The following is a 16,668-nucleotide window of genomic DNA, read 5'->3' as shown; positions in this document are numbered from 1 at the left end:
TATACAGAATTGGCAACACGTTTGTAAATCTCTGCTGGACCTTACAGCGTCCTTACGTATTTATAAGACAGGTGGAGAAATTTTGGCGAGAAAGCGGGTTGAAACTTAATGCGCAGATGGGAATTGGAACTTGAAATCAGAAAGTGATTGGAATCGGATTGATCCACAGAAGGACCAAATGCAGCAATGATAACCCTGACAAATGAGAATCTAATCATATTCGATTGACATTCAATGGTATCGTTGTAACTGAATTCCTCCGTGTAATCGTCCTGGGAGCTAGTATTTAGGAGAAATGGAACCTGATCGCCTATATAAAGAAGTTCACTACAAAAGCATGTCCGTTGGTCGATTTTGTTTGATTATTAACTCAATTCTCGTCTCCGTGAAATCTATGTTGTCCGCAACGCACAAATTAGATGTTTAACAGAACTCTCTATATTTGCCGCGGTGGGTGCAGCTTCAATACCACTGAAGGAACTGGACACCCTCCACGACAATGCAGTCACTTAACTGTACATTTTTCAATACTTGAATACTTATTCCCTTAACTGCTAAGGCACAATTGCAGCAGAGTGCACCACCTAGAAGATTCACTGGAGTACGTCATCCAGGTTTTGTTGACAGAACCTTCAATGTTCAAAAACTTTACCGACTATAATACAATGTTGAAAATGCACTGAAACGTCACCGTGTGCAAATTATCCTCCAAGACACATACAGCATGACTTGGAGAGGAATCAGTGGTAAATTCATTGAGTGATGAAGTGGTCTTGATGGGCAAACAGTTATACTTCAGCCCTGCATCTTTTATCATGCTATTTTTAAAAATTTGACTATTGCATTGACCAGACTTGTGCACATTCCTTTAGTTGTTTCTAAAGCGGTGCTTGCTAAAGATCGAACATCATCCTCAGCCTCTGGTCAACAATAGAAATATCCAAAAACCCTCTCGAACAACTGATCTCCCTGTCCAACAATCTTCAGAGATCTGTGAATATCCAGTCCAAGGTCTCTTTGGTCCTGTACACCACTCAAAATCCTCACTGTTATTGTTTCAACTCCCCACATTCATTAGCACGTATTGGTCTGGATTCAATTACATTCGCCATGTTTCCTTTCTACCTGATTGTTACATCCCTGCGGTCCCTGACATTATTCATCATAGTCAACTACATAACAAATTGTTGTATCTTCTGTAAACTTCTAAATCATGACACCTACAACTAAGTTTGAATTATTGATCTACATCAGGAAACACTGGTACTCCACTGGAAACGGGCATCCAAACATGGTTCATTTTTGGATGGGATGAATACCTGAAATAACAGCAGAATCGGACCCTTGCTGTCATTTGTAAACCTGATGGTGACTCTGCAGGTTGGTCTCCTGACTGATTCCTTCTCACATATGGGAGTGGTGAATGACCTGTCCAAGTTGTGACTGCGCAAGTGAGCTTACACTTCAGCGGGTAATTGAATCCCTTCCTGCAGACCCCGCCCACATGGACCTGACTTCATTGCGGCGTGGGTATCCTTGTGTCTGTTTAGTTTAGATAGTCAGTTGAATTTGAGTCCACGCTGAGACGACTCCCAATTATCCCCGTCATCCATGTGTCTTTTTTATCCTTCCTTATTCTCCCACGGAGTGTGGCCATCATAGTCTGAACAGCACTTGTTGTGCATCCTTAACTCTCCTTGATCTGAGTCAGAGGGAATTTATGGGTGAACCGTACTATTGTGCGACTGGAGACAAATATTTCCTGGTCTTGTTAAGGACGGTAGATTTCCCGTTTGCAGGGAAATGAAAGAATGGATTTTCAGCAAATTAAAACCTTTTGTCACTCTTCCTCTGAGCGGGTTTATATGCCAGATTTTATTCATCAAATCTAATTACTACCAGCTGCGATGCTCCATTCTCCAAGGCTTGCTAGCCCAAATATCGCCATTACATTTGCAGATGACACGAAGATTGGTGGAGTCGCAGAAAGCATAGGGGACTGTCAAAGAATGAAGGAGAATATAGATAGACAGCAGAGTTGAGCAGAGAATTGGCAGATGGAGTTGAATCCAGGTAAATGTGAGGTAATGCATTTTGGGAAGTTTAATTCTCGAGCGAAGTATATTGTAAACGGAAGAGCCTTGGGAAAAGTTGATGAGCAGAGCGATCTGGTAGTTCAGATCCTTTGTACCCTGAATGTAGCTGCACAGGTGGATTGAGTGGACAAGAAGGCATATGACGTACAAGATTTTGGTTCAACCGCATTTAGAATGTTGTGTACTGTTCTGGTCGCCAAAGTACCGAAACGATGTGCACATTTAAGAAAGAGTGCAGAGATTTATGGGGGTGCTGTCTGGTATGGAAGGTGCTAGTTTTGAAGAGAGGTTGACTAGGTGATGTTTGTTTTCATTAAAGAAAACAAGATTGAGGGGGGACCTGATTGACATCTACAAAATCATGAAGGGTATAGCCAGGGTGGATAGAGATAAGCTTCTTCCCAAGGTGAGGGATTCAGTAATGAGATGTCACACATTCAAGGTGAGAGGTGAAAAGTTTAAGAGAGTTCGACGTTGGAAGTATTTTACATAGAGGGTGGGAAGTACTTGCAGAGTGTTGCCAGCAGCGGTAGTAGAGGCAAGCACGGTAAATTCATTTCAGGTGCCTCTGGACAGATGCATGAGTATATGGGGTGCAGAAGGATACAGATGGTTTGGAATTGGGTAATAGGTTTTGACAGTGGATCAGCTCAGATTTCGACGTCCAAAGGGTCTTTTCTTGGGCTGTAAATTTTCTGTTTTCTCTGTTCTTCTGTATTCCCTACACGACCAACTTCATGCTACATTGCGACATCTCAGAGAATGACATTGTCAATTCCAATTATCACAGAGGGAATTCGAATGTGACATGTGGCTGTGTTGGAATAAAAGATATACGCTGGATTGGAGTGTTTACTGGGAGCAAAAGGCTGATTTGGAGACGATGTGATCAAAAACAGCTCTTACTGTCAAAGTGACAAAACAGCGCATTGCTAAGGACATTTTCAGAGAATGCTTTCAATTAATCGACCTCTCGCTTAAGACTCCAGCAGGCTTCCGCTGAGCCAATCTGCAGTGCGGGTTAATGCTGCTATTGTATCTTAATAATCTAGTAACCGGAGACAAATATGCCCTTCCTCCCCGCGTTTGACCAGGAACACTCCCAGCTTTGGCATTTCATGTGCCTCTGTGCCATCATATAAGAACCACGTCCTCACTTTCAAACCAATCATTCTATTTCGATACCGAGGTTGTGAGATCATTTCTCATGTAGCAGCTTTTACAACATGGACCATAGATTATTGGAACATCAAGCTCAGGAAAAGAACACAGGGTAGCAGTGAGGAAAAGAAAATTTAATTGAAAGTACCTCTTTCTGTGGACTTCTACATTATTTATTTCATTTGCTCATTTGGCTCTATCTAGTCTATTGTGTGCAGTTCTGCAATTCGCATGATACCACGGATATGACAGCACTGGAAATGATGCAAGACAGATTTATCATGATATTGTCTGGGTAGAAGAGTTTCAATTATAAAGAGAAATTGGATAGTCTGGAGGAGTTTTTCTTATAGCAGATGAAATTTAGAGGAGACATGATTGAGATGCACAAAATAATCAGGAATATGGATGGTGTAGAAATAAACGTTTCTCTTTGATGGTGAGATCGATCACGGGGGAGGGGTAGGATGGCATAGGAAACATTTGAGTTAATGCGCAGACAAATGTTTTGAAACAGCGGTTGGTTGAAAACTGGAAGTCAGTGCATGCAAAGGTTGGAGAGGCAGAAATCCTCATAACTTTCAGAAGTATTCAGATGTGAATTTTGTGATGCCAAGTCAGACGAGGCTATAGGCCAAGTGGTTTTAAGAAGTGTTCAGATAGTTAAGCGAATGTTAATTTCCAGCAATACCAAATAGGCTTCTTTTTGCATAAAATTCCTGGATAGTACCACCGCCTGTCACTGCGTGAGATCAGGTTCAATTCACTTCCAGGATGAATGCTTGCATATTGGGATAGCTCAGTGGATAGAACTGCACCTTTCCACGCCAGAAACCGGCATTCGATTCCAGAATTGTTTGACTGACTGTGTGGAGTTTCCACTCTCATGTTCTCTCTCTTCCTTATGAGTTTCCTCTGGCTGTTCCGATACCTTCCCACAGTGCAAAGGTATGCAATTCAGGTCAATGGCAAACAAAATCTAAATGGACTGTAAGTGTTGTAAATCAGAGACAAAAAAAGAATTGCAGCTCGGGGAAAACGGAATGACCGTTTCAGGTCAATAGACCCTTCCGCGGAACTGTTTTTAATTTTGCAATGTTAACCCTGATTTCTCTCCACTGATGCTTCCTGACTCACTGAGCTTTTGCAGCAATTTCTACTTTCGTAGGTGGCTCACAAATGCGGGTTTAGAAAGATAGAGTGGGGCAGTGTGAATCTCTTCCACGGCACAGTGCAGACTCAACTGGCCAAATGGCTTCTGTATGCACTGTGTTTAATTTCATTAACACTGTGTCTATAAGTCTTTGTCCTTTTTTTAGTCTTTGTTATTCACATCTATCCTATCATGTGAAGTGCAGAGCAGGATAATCGACGTATCGGGCATAAGCCACCACAAAACCGTTACCACCTGACGCCTGGAAGATGAACGCCTCATATTCTGGCTTGGGACACTGCAACAACACGGAAAAAATGTGGATTTCAACGGCTTCCTCATTTCCCCTCGCTCCACATTATTACAGTCTGAAGCATCAAACTCAGCACCACGCTCCGCACCCATACATCTCTCCCCATCTGACATATCACCTCCACCCCTGCCTCGCTCCACCATTTGCTTTCCACCCAATCTCAACCCCCACCCATTTATCTCCCAGCCCCAACCAACAAGACTCATTCCTGATGAAAGACTGATGCCAGAAACGTCGATTCCCCAGGATCCCGGATGCTGCCTGACCTGCTGTACTTTTCCAGCACGACACTATCTCCGTGGCGAAGATAGACGAGCTCTGCTCAGGCTCTTTCTCTGAGAGCGGAGAAGGCTGAGTGAGGAAGTGATTAAGGTGCACATTAAGGGGATCGGTGTGTGTGATAGGAGCAAACTTCATATGGGAAGAGTTAACAATCAGGGATCTCCTTTAAACACAAGGGGGAGGGTGCTCAAACGAGATTTAGGAAGAACGTTTTCACTCTGAGAGTGTTGTTTATTTGGAATTCACTGTGTGACCGTGTGGTAAAGGTATGAGTCAGTAAAACATCTCAGGAGTATTTAACCGAATACATGAGAAGCTGGAGCACACATGGATAAGGACCAGGTACTGGAAACTGGGGTGAACTTAAACAGATATCTGATGAAAGAACCGAACACTGTACAGAAAATACAGAGTATGAAAGCATGGGAAGGGTAATGGCATGGAAACTACTGGCGTTTTGTTAAAAGTGGTCTGCGTAATGCTACACTCGTCAAAAGGTCACTAGGGCAGAATGGGGCCAGTGTGGCAGGATGGGATAAGAATAGTGTGATGCTGATACACCAATTAGCAGAGTCAGACTGGGTTGAAAGGTTACCATGGCTGAGATAATACCAATTAGTAAAGTCAGCCTTGCCTACTAAATATCATCATGGCAGTTTGGGAAACGTCGTAACAGTACATACTTAGGACATGACTTTAAATAATTAATTGGTAGTAGAGTCAGCCTGTTTGAGGCACTTGTAGCAGGATATGACATTAAATATCTAATTAGTAGTTAGTAGAGTCAGCTTGGGACAGGAAAACATTGTGATAGATGAGGTAGCTAAATATCTAATCATGACAGGTTAGTCTGGGACGGAGGTTCATTGAGCACAGGTGGCAGTAGAATACTTAATAGTTACAGTAGAATAAATTAGGAAAAAATCATAGTGGCAGAAGCAGAACGATAATGGGAATTAGCACCATTGGTTTATTGTATAGCTGGAGTGAGGTAATTCTGACTAACACAGTTGGCATTCTGATAAGCTAACAAGACATGATTAAAGAAAAGGTATAAAGTGACGGAGTTTAATTCAGATACATGTGAAGTGCTGAATTTTGGGAAAGCAGGACTTATACACTGAATGGTACGGCCCGAGGGAGTGTTGCTGAAAAAGAAACCTTGGCGTGGAGGTTCATAGCTCCTTGAAAGTGGAGTCGCAGGTAGATAGGATCGTGAAGAAGGCATCTGGTATGCTTTCCTTTTTTGGTCAGAGTATTATGTACAGGAGTTGGGAGGTCATGTTGCGGCTGTACAGGACATTGGTTCGGCCACTGTTGCAATATTGCGTGCAATTCTGGTGTACTTCCGATCGGAAAGATGTTGTGAAACTTGTAAGGTTTCAGAAAGATTTACAGGGATGTTTCCAGCCTTGGAGGATTTGAGCCATAAGGAGAAGCTGAACAGGCTGGGGTTGTTTTCCCTGGAGCTTCGGAAGCTGAGGGGTGACCTTATAGAGATTCACAAAATTATGAGGGACATGGAAAGGATAAATAGACAAAATATTTACCCTGGGGTCGGGGAGTCCAGAACTAGAGGGCTTAGGTTTAGTGTGAGAGGGGAAAGATATGAAAGAGACCTAAGGGGCAACTTTTTTCACACAGAGGGTGGTACGTGAATGGAATGAGATGCCAGAGGATGTGGTAGAGGCTGGTACAATTGCAAAATTTGAGAGGCATGTATATAGGAAGGGTTTGGAGGGATATGGGGCGGGTGATTGCAGGTGGGACTAGATTGGGTTGAGATATCCGGTTGGCATGGACAAGTTGGACAGCAGTGTCTGCTTCGATGCTGCACATCTCAATGACTCTATGACTCTATGCCATGGACCCTGAGGTTCAGGCGAGTCAAAACTTTATTTTCTGAATGTCACTGTTTTCGTTTGCAAATAAAAGATCGACTCCTTGAAAAACTCTCCGCATCTCCTGGTGATAGTCGACATTTTCCCGACGACAACTGCAACTTTGGGTGCAGTATACTTGTGGCGAGTGCAGCTCTGTGGCGCAATGAAAAGCGTGTTAGATTTCTACAAATTTGGTAACTTTGCTATTCAATGTTGTGGGTTTGAACCGCACTAGAAGTGGATTTTAGTTCAGTTTTCAGCTGAATCATTGAGTGTTGTGCTGATTCATCGCCAATTCCTGTCGTCTGGAGTTCCCGTCCCTGCTACTGATCAGAGGAAATTGCTTACCTTCATGGTTGTGCGTTTCTACGGAATCATATCATTTGAAACATGATCTGACCAGAATCAGATTCTCATCGGCAAAACCTGCAAATTTCGTGCAGAAACCCACTGTGCAACACGTTCTTGGATGTAGGAATGGCGGAGATTATTGATGAATGCAATATGTTTCATGTTACCTGTATGAACAGAAATTTTCGATTGCTTAACTGTCTTTATCCCGTTGTACGACAGGTTGTTGTGGATGAGCTGGGCAAAGACATTGACGTGTTTGGTCAGCCATGATCATATCACACGGCGGGTAGGCAGTGAGAGAATTAATCTCACGCTGTTGGTCTCACTTTTCTCACAAACCAGTTAGTCAGCGAACTGTGCTAACCGACCTCCAATCAATGCAGAGCTAACCCAAACAGATCAGTGCATTTGTATTATATAATATTTCATGTAGAATGAGCTGCTGCACCTTCCAACTCCATTAGCTCTTCTTACACTTAACATTTTCAGTTGCAGATGTTATGCATTTTCTTTCCTATGAGTGCTAACCACTTCCAGAGTGTTTCCCTTTTGCACCCCCATCCAGGCAGCCCAGGATCACTGTCGCTGTTTAATTCACTCCTTGTGTGCCTGCACGCGCTTTTCGAATATTCTGGAATCAGCACCTAAGATGTTTTTATTTCTGAAAATTCATCTCCGAAATCAATAACTCTCAGAATAAAAAATGCCTGACCAAAATTATTTATCGTGCCCTGTTGGGTTTGAAGTTCTAACGTCTAGTTTCCACTCAACGAAACGAGGAAATTACCCTCATATTTACTCTTAAGATCTTCACATCAGCTGGATAACCTCTATTCGGACACAACTAAGTCTTTCCTGATTTCTCCCGCATTATTCTTTATCTATGCCGTCAGTCCATTAAACCGCCTCTTTTCGTTTGTAGTGGCTTTATCTCCCAGTAAACCTCATTTCCTTCGTTTCGAACGACATGGTATCATGGCCGTGTCATTCCTAACGTCTTTGTATTCCAGTAAACGATGCCCGTGTCATTATTCCTGTCATTATATCCCTGTAAATTTCAACCTGAGAACGGATGCTGGGTTTAATTCAATGCATGAAAACTCACCATTAAGCTATGCAATCGTATTACCGACACAGGAAAGGTGGAAGCAATTCCAATTACAGCTGAATCGATTGGCTGCAACAGAATCGGTTCAAGTCGCAGTCACAAACTTGACTGTTGTTCTTATAGTTATTTCGTCTCTACTGTGCTGAAGTTACGCGGTGAGGGATCAATTACTATTGCCAGACATATATAAGGGGGTCTATGAAATGCTGAAGTTGTGAGACCAGAGCAGTTTATATTGACGTAGACCATTCATTGTTCGAATCTCAGTCTTAGGACTTAGACAGAGAGCGATTTTGAGCAAAATTTGAGCAGGGACGTTTACCCCATGACGTAATACCAAATTGTGTGGTTACTTTGTTGTTGACCTCATTTGCGTGTTTTGCCTCATTGAGTTTTTTGAAGTTATCCCCTCTATACAAAAGTTCCGTGCTTTTGCACCATTATACAAAAGATGCAGTACAATAACATCCAACGCTGTTTCAGTCTACTTGTACAGATATTGACTCGTGGAAACAGCACTATACACTCTCCTCGAGTCTGGAAAATAATTTGCTACATTCCCAATCTTATGGCTCTTTTCATTCCATCGGCTTCTGTTCTTCACAGAATCCGATTCAGCAGATCTTGTCACTGAGTCATTTATTTGTATGTGTTCAGATGATGTGAGCAGAATATCTCAGTCCATAACACAGAAGTCAGACCATACTCAGAGAACCGTACTCTGCTCCAGATCATTTCATGAACACCAGGAAGAAATATCTATGATCTTCAAAGTTGACTAACCTGTTTTTTCAGAAGCAAGATAAACAATTCCAGGTTTCTGCTTTTGTTGTCACACGCACCAAGGTTGTAAATGCTGGAACCAGTTGAATCTGTCCGCTCTCCCACATCCATTTTCTCCCCAGGAAGTGTTAAGATGATGGTCTGAATCGGATTTTTCTAAAAAGAATAATCTTTTTATCCATTGATTTCTGGTGTATGGGCCCACTAGGCTCCCGCTGGTCCTCTGTGTTAGCGGTGATCACAGCAGTTTCCCGCAGTCTTCAGCTTTTTTGTAGCAAGTACCTTCGAGGATGACATCAAAAGATATTCGCTGTTACTGTATGATACTCTACCAATGGAGACAGCTCTATCAATAGAGGCTGCTCAGTCCGCTGGGATGGGATAATTTCTGCAGTGTGTCCTGCGGATCAGATACAGTGCACTTTATCATTCAGATCATACAGAGTGAGAGCGCTCGAAAAGGCCAAGCGAGTTTTCCCCACAGGAGTTTATTGTAGGTGGAACAATACCAGCGGCACCACCCTAACCCAGGAAAGAATTGTCTCAGAAGTCCATTTGGTAAGTTTCGTTTCAGAGTCTGGTCACCATTCTCCATGAACCCTGCAGCCTGTGGGCAATCAGCACAATGAAGTTTGTGGTGGATCCCAAAATGAGAGCATAATTCCTCATTAATATCTCCAATAAAATAGGGGTGGTGGTGGTGGGGGGGGGAAGTGGAAGGGACACATTGTCAGAAGGAAGACAAAATCAAATACCAAAGCAGGTTATAATCTCCTTGTGTAAAATATTTACAACAGTTTTAGCAGTAGCGTTGGAAGTGCGGTAAGCTTCAACTCATCAAGGAAAAGAAAATCAACAATGACCAAAACATACTTATAGTGCTGACACCTTTGCAACTCGATGAAGTCTTTAAAACTCTTGTGCAGTTGGCATTAGGTGGTCAGAGGGCGACTCACCCTTATCAGAGAACATAGAACAGGCCCTTTCACCCACGAAGTTTAATCCTTATGTAAAATATAGTAACAACCTACACACCCCTCAATTCACTGCTATCCATGTGCAAGTCTACAAGCTGCTTAAATGTCCCCAATAACTCTGCTTCCACCAGTACCACTGGCAGCGAATTCCATGTATTCACAGCTCTCTGTGTTAAAACAAAAACTACTTCAGACATCTCCTTTATACCTTCCTCCTAATATCTTCAAACTATGAGTTCTCATACCAGTCAATCTTGCCCTGGGGAAAATACTCTCGCTATTGACTCTATCTATTCCTTTCATTATTTTGTAGACATCTATCAGGTGTCTCTCTTCCTCCTTCGCTCCAGAGAGATGTCCAAGCCTATTCAACCTTTTTTTTCATAAGGCAAGCCCTCGGTCCAAGCAGCATCCTTCTTTGCACCCTCTCCCAAGCCTCTGCATCTTTCCTATAGTAGGGCGACCAGAACTGGACACAATATTTCAAGTATTGCCTCACCAGGGACTTGTAGAGCTGCAGCAAAACCTCACGGCCCTTGAACTCTAGCCCCCTGTTAATGAAAGCCAAGACACCATATGCTTTCTTAACAACCTTATCCACTTGTATGGCAACTTTGAGGTATCTATGTACTTGCACATCCAAATCCCACTGTTCCTCCACACTGCCAAGAATCCTGTCTTTAATCCTATATTCAGCATTCGAGTTCCACCTTCCAACACGCATCACTTCGCATTTATCCAGGTTGAACTCAATCTGCCACTTCTCAGCCCAGATCTGCAGTCTGTCTATGTCGCGCTGCAGACTGCAGTAGCCCTTTATACTATTGCCGACACCTCCAAACTTTGTGTATCTGCAAATTTACTAACCCTCCCCTCAACCTCCTCATCCAAGTCATTTATAAAAACTACAAAGAGCAGAGGCCCAAATACAGAGCCCTGGGAGACCCCACTCAACACTGTCGTCTAGGCAGAATACTTTCCATCTACAGCCACTCTCTGCCTTCTGTCAGCCAGCCAATTCTGTATATATCTGTTTAATGCCTGGAAACAGAGTGTTGATGGAGGGTTGTCTGTTTATGCCTGATTAATGGTCGGTGATAGGGGGTGGTGCAGGGTTGTGTGCGTTTTTCTGTATATATCTGCTTAATGACAGGAGACAGACTGGTGGTGCTCGAAGGTTGTGTGTGTGTATTTCTGTGTATATATGCTCAGTGGAAGGATAACAGGGCGGTGTGGAGGGTTGTGTGTGTGTGTGTCTGTCTGTGTATATCTATTTAATGGCAGGTGATAGGGCTGTCGAGGAGGGGTGTGCGTGTGATTCTGTGTATGTCTATTTAAGGGCTGGAGACAGGGTGGTGGTGTGTGTATCTGTTCCGTGGCAGGAGACAAGGTGGTCATGGAGGATTGTGTGTGTGTTCCTGCATATATGTGCTCAATGGCAGGAGGCATGTTGTTCATGGAATGTTATGCTTGTGTGTGTGTTTCTGCGTATATCTATTTAATTGCAGGAGATAGGGTGGTGGTGGAGAATTGTGTATCCATCTGCGTTTTTGTGTATATCTATTTAAGGGCAGTAGGCAGGGTGTTCGTGGAAGGTTGTGTGTGTATATTTCCGTGTATAACTGTTTGGTGACAGGAGACAGGGTGGTCAAGGAGGTTTGAGTGAGTGTGCGTGTGTGTTTCTGTGCATATGTGCTTAATGGCATGAGACAGTTTGGTGTGTGTATGTTATTATGTATATGTCCAATGGCAGGAGGCAGGGTGTTCATGGAGTGTTGTGCATGTTAGTGATTCTGCGTATATCCTTTTAATGGCAGGAGACAGTGTGGTGGTGGAGGGTAGATGTCTGTGTTTCTGTGTCTTAATGCTTATGGGTAGGATACACGTTGGTGGTGGAGGTTTGTGTGTGTGTGTTTCTGTGCATATCTGTTAAAAGACAGGAGACCGGGTGGTGATGGTGGAAGGGTGTGTGTGTGTGTTTCTGTGTATATTTGTTTAATGCCAGGAGACAGAGTGTTGGTGGAGGGTTGTCTGTGTGTTTTTCTTTTCTGTGCCTGTCAGTTTAATGCTGGTGTTAGGGCGGTGGTGCAGGGATGTGTATGTTTTTTTTCTGTAAGTATCTGCTTAATGATAGGAGACGGACTGGTGGTGGTGGAGGGTTGTGTGTGTCTGTTTCTGTGTATATCTGATTAATTGCAGGAATCAGGGTGGCGGTGGAGCGTTCTGTATGTATGTGTGTTTCTCTGTATATCTGTTTAAGGGAAGGAGACAGGGTGATGGTAGAGGGATGTGTGCGTGTTTCTGTGTATATCTGTTTTAAGGGCTGGAGAGAGTGTGGTCGTGGCGGGTTGTGCGTGTGTGTTTCTGTGTATATCTGATAAACGGCAGGAAACGAGATCGTGGTCGAGGGATGTGTATGTGTGTGTGTTTGTGTGTTTGTGTATATACCTGCTTAAACGCAGGAGACAGGTGGTGGTGGAGAGTATAGTGTCTGTATTCCTGTATCTATGTGCTTACTGGCAGGAGACAAGGTGGTATGGAGGGTTGTGTATGCGTGTGTTTTTGCGTATATCCGTTTAAGGTCAGTAGGCAGGGTGTTCATAGAACATTGACCAAAAATCATTACAGCCCAGTACAGGCCCTTCGGCCCTCAATGTTGCGTCGACCAGTCATTCCAAACTGAAGCCTATCGAACCTACACTATTCCATGTACTTCCATATGCTTGTCCAATGACGACTTAAATGTACTTAAAGTTGGGTAATCTACGACCATTGCGGGCAAAGCATTCCATACCATTACTACTCTCTGAGTAAAGAAACTACCTCTGACATCTGTCCTATATCTGTAACCTCTCAATTTAAAGCTATGCCCCCTCGTGCTCGCCGTCACCATACTTGGAAAAAGGCTCTCCCTGTCCACCCTATCTAACCCTCTGATTATCTTTAATGTCTCAATTGAGTCACTTCTCAAACTTCTTCTCTCCAACGAAAACAGCCTGAAGTCCCTCAGACTTTCCTCGGAAGACCTTCTCTCCATACCAGGCAAGATCCTAGTAAAACTCTTCTGCACCCTTTCCAAAGCTTTCATATACTTCTTATAATGCAGTGACCAGAACTGGACACAATATTCCAAGTGCGGTCGCACCAGAGTTTTGTACAGCTGTAGCATAACTTAATGGTTCCAGAATCGATCCCTCTATTAATGCCTTCTTAACAAAACGGTCAACCTGGGTGGCAACTTTCAAGGATCTGTGTACCTGGACACCGAGATCTCTCTGCTCATCTACACTACCAAGGATCTTTCATTAAGCCCAGTACTTTGAATTCCTGTTCCTTCGACCAAAGTGCATCATCTCACGCTTGTCCACATTAAAGTGCATTTTGCACCTCTCAGCCCAGCTCTGCAGCTTGTCGAGATCTCTCTGTAACCTACAACATCTTTTGTCACTATCCATAACTCTACCGACCTTAGTGTTGTCTGCAAATTTACTAACCTACCCTTCTATTCCCTCATCCAGTTCGTTTATAAAAATGATGAACAGCAGTGGACCTAACACCGACCCTTGCGGCACATCACTAGTAACTGGACACCAGATGAACATTTCCCATTAACCACATCCCTCTGTCTTCTTTCAGTAAGTCAATTACTTATCCAAACTGCAATATCTCCCACAATCCCATTTCTCCGCATTTTGAACAATAGCCTACTGTGGGGAACCTTATCAAATGCGTTTCTGATATCCATATACATCACATCAACCGGTTTACTCTCATCTATCTGTTTGGTCATCTTCTCAAAGAACTCAATACGGTTTGTGAGGCAGGAAATAACTTTCACAAAACCGTGCTGACTATCCATTATCATAATATTATTTTCTAGATGATTGCAAATCTTATAAACCTTTTCCAACACTTTACAAACAACTGAAGTAAGGCTCACTAGTCTATAATTACCAGTGTTGTCTCTACTCCCCTGCTTGAACAGGGGAAGCACATTTGCTATCCTCCAGTCTTCTGGCACTGTTTCTGTAGACAATGACGATTTAAAGATTAATGCCAAAGGCTCAGCAACCTCCTCCCTGGCTTCCCAGAGGATCCCAGGCTAAATCCCATCCAGCCCAGTGGACTTATCTATTTTCACATTCTGCAGGATTTCTAATACCTCTTCATTGCGAACCTCAATCACATCTAGTCTAGTAGACTGTATCTCGGTATTCTCCTCGACAACATTGTCGTTTTCTAGAGTGAATACTGTCGAAAAATATTCATTTAGTGCTTCATCTATCTCCTTCGGTTCCTCACACAACTTCCAATAAATATCCTTGATTGGCCCTAACCTTACTCTTGTCATTCTTTTATTCCTTAAATACCTATAGAAAGCCTTATGGTTTACCCCGATCCTTTCGGCCAACAACGTCTCGTATCTCCTCCTGGCTCTTCTGAGCTCTCTCTTTAGGTCTTTCCTGGCTACCTTGTAACCCTCAAGTGCCCTAACTGAGCCTTCACATCTCATCCTAACATAAGCCTTCTTCTTCCTCTTGACGAGAGATTCCACTTCCTTCGTAAACCACGGCTCCTGCGCTCTACAGCTTCCTCCCTGTCTGACAGCTACACATTTATCTAGAACACTCTGGAGCGTTTCCTTGAATAAGCTCCACATTTCTAATGTGCCCATTCCCTGCAGGTTCCTTCCCAATTTAATACTTCCTAAATCTTGCCTAATCGCATTGTAACTACCGATCCCTCAGCTGTAAATTTCGTGGAAGGTTGTGTGTGTGTGTGTGTGTGTGTGTGTGTGTGTGTGTGTGTGTGTGTGTGTGTGTGTGTGTGTGTGTGTGTGTGTGTGTGTGTGTGTGTGTGTGTGTGTGTGTGTGTGTGTGTGTGTGTGTGTGTGTATTTCCGTGTATAACTGTTTGATGACAGGAGACTGGGTGGTCAAGGAGATTTGAGTGAGTGAGTGTGTGTGTGTGTGTTTCCGTGCATATGTGCTGACTGACATTAAACAGGTAGACACCGAAACCAACACACAACCCTCCACCACCAACCTGTCTCCTGCCTTTAAGCAGATATACACACAAACACACACACATCCCTCAACCACTACCTGTTTCCTGCCGTTAATCAGATATACACAGTTTGGTGTGTGCGTGTTTCTGTGTATACCTGTTTAATGTCAGGAGACAGAGTGTTGGTGGTGGGGATGTTTGTCTGTCTGTGTGTTTTATTTTCTGTGTATGTTTGTTTAATGGTAGGTGATAGGTGGTGGTTCAGGGTTGTGTGTGGTTTTCTGTATATATCTGATTAATTACAGGAGACAGACTAATGGTGGTGGAGGGTTGTGTGTGTGTTTCTGTGTAAAATCGATTAATTTCAGGAAACAGGGCGGTGGTGGAGGGTTCTGCGTTTGTTTCCGTGTATATCTATTTAATGGCAAGAGGCAGGGTGGCCGTGGAGGTTTGTGTGTGTGTGTGTTTCTGTGTATATCTGATTAACGGCAGAAAACAGGGTGGTGGTCAAGAAATGTGCGTGTGTTTCAGTGCATTTCTGTTTAATGGCAGGGGATAGGGTGGTCGTGGAGGTGTGTGTGTGCTTCTGTGTATATCTGTTTAAGGGCTGTGCGTATATGTTTCTGTGTATATCTGATTAACGGTACGAAACAGAGTAGTGGTTGAGGGATGTGTGTGTGTTTGTGTGTATATCTGCTTAAAGGCAGGAGACAGGCTGGTGGTGGAGGGTTGTGTGTTGATTTCGGTGTCTACCTGCTTAATGTCAGGAGGCAGGGTGGTCATATTGGGTTGTGTGCGTGTGTTAATATGTATACCTATTTAAGGGCTAGAGACAGGGTGGTGGTGGAGGGCGCTGTGTGTGTGTTTCTGTGTATAACTGTGTAATTGCAGGTGGCATGTTGGTGGTGGAGGGTTGTGTGTGTGTTTCTGCGTATATGTGATTAATGGCAGGACACATTAGTGTGTGTGTCTTTCTCTGTATTCCTGTTCAATGGCAGGAGACAGGATGGTCATGGAGGTTTGTTTGTGTTTCTGCGTATCTCTATTCAATGGCAGGAGACACAGTGGTGTTGGAGGATAGAGTGTCTGTGTTTCTGTGTCCGTGTGCTGAGTGGCAGTGAGAGGGTGGTGGAGGGTTGTGTATGCTTCTGTGTATATCTGTTTAAGGTCAGTAGACAGGGTGTTCGTAGAAGGTTGTGTGTGTGTTTCTGTGTATATCTGTTTAATGGCAGGTGACAGGGTGGTGGTCGAGGTTGGTGTGTGTGTGTTTATGTGTGTATATGTTTAATTGCAGGAGACAGGTTGGTGGTGGAGGGTGGTATGTGTTTGTTTCTGAGTAGATTTGTTTCATGGCAGGAGACGTGGTGGTGCTTGAGGGTTGTGCGTGCGTTTCTGTGTATATCTGCTTAATGGCAGAAAACAATGTGGTGGTTAAAGGTCGTGTGTGTGCATTCTTACGCATATCTGTTTAATCGCAGGGGATAGGGTTGTGGTGGAGGGTTGTTTGTGTGTTTGTGTGTGTTTCTGTGCATGTCTGTTTAATGGCAGGAGA

The sequence above is a fragment of the Chiloscyllium plagiosum genome, unplaced genomic scaffold (genome assembly GCF_037043375.1).
Source record: "Chiloscyllium plagiosum isolate Xiang-an unplaced genomic scaffold, Cpla_swu_hap1 HiC_scaffold_29, whole genome shotgun sequence".
NCBI lineage: Eukaryota > Metazoa > Chordata > Chondrichthyes > Orectolobiformes > Hemiscylliidae > Chiloscyllium > Chiloscyllium plagiosum.
The sequence above is the reverse complement of the archived record's forward strand: the minus strand, read 5'-3'. Positions refer to the sequence as shown.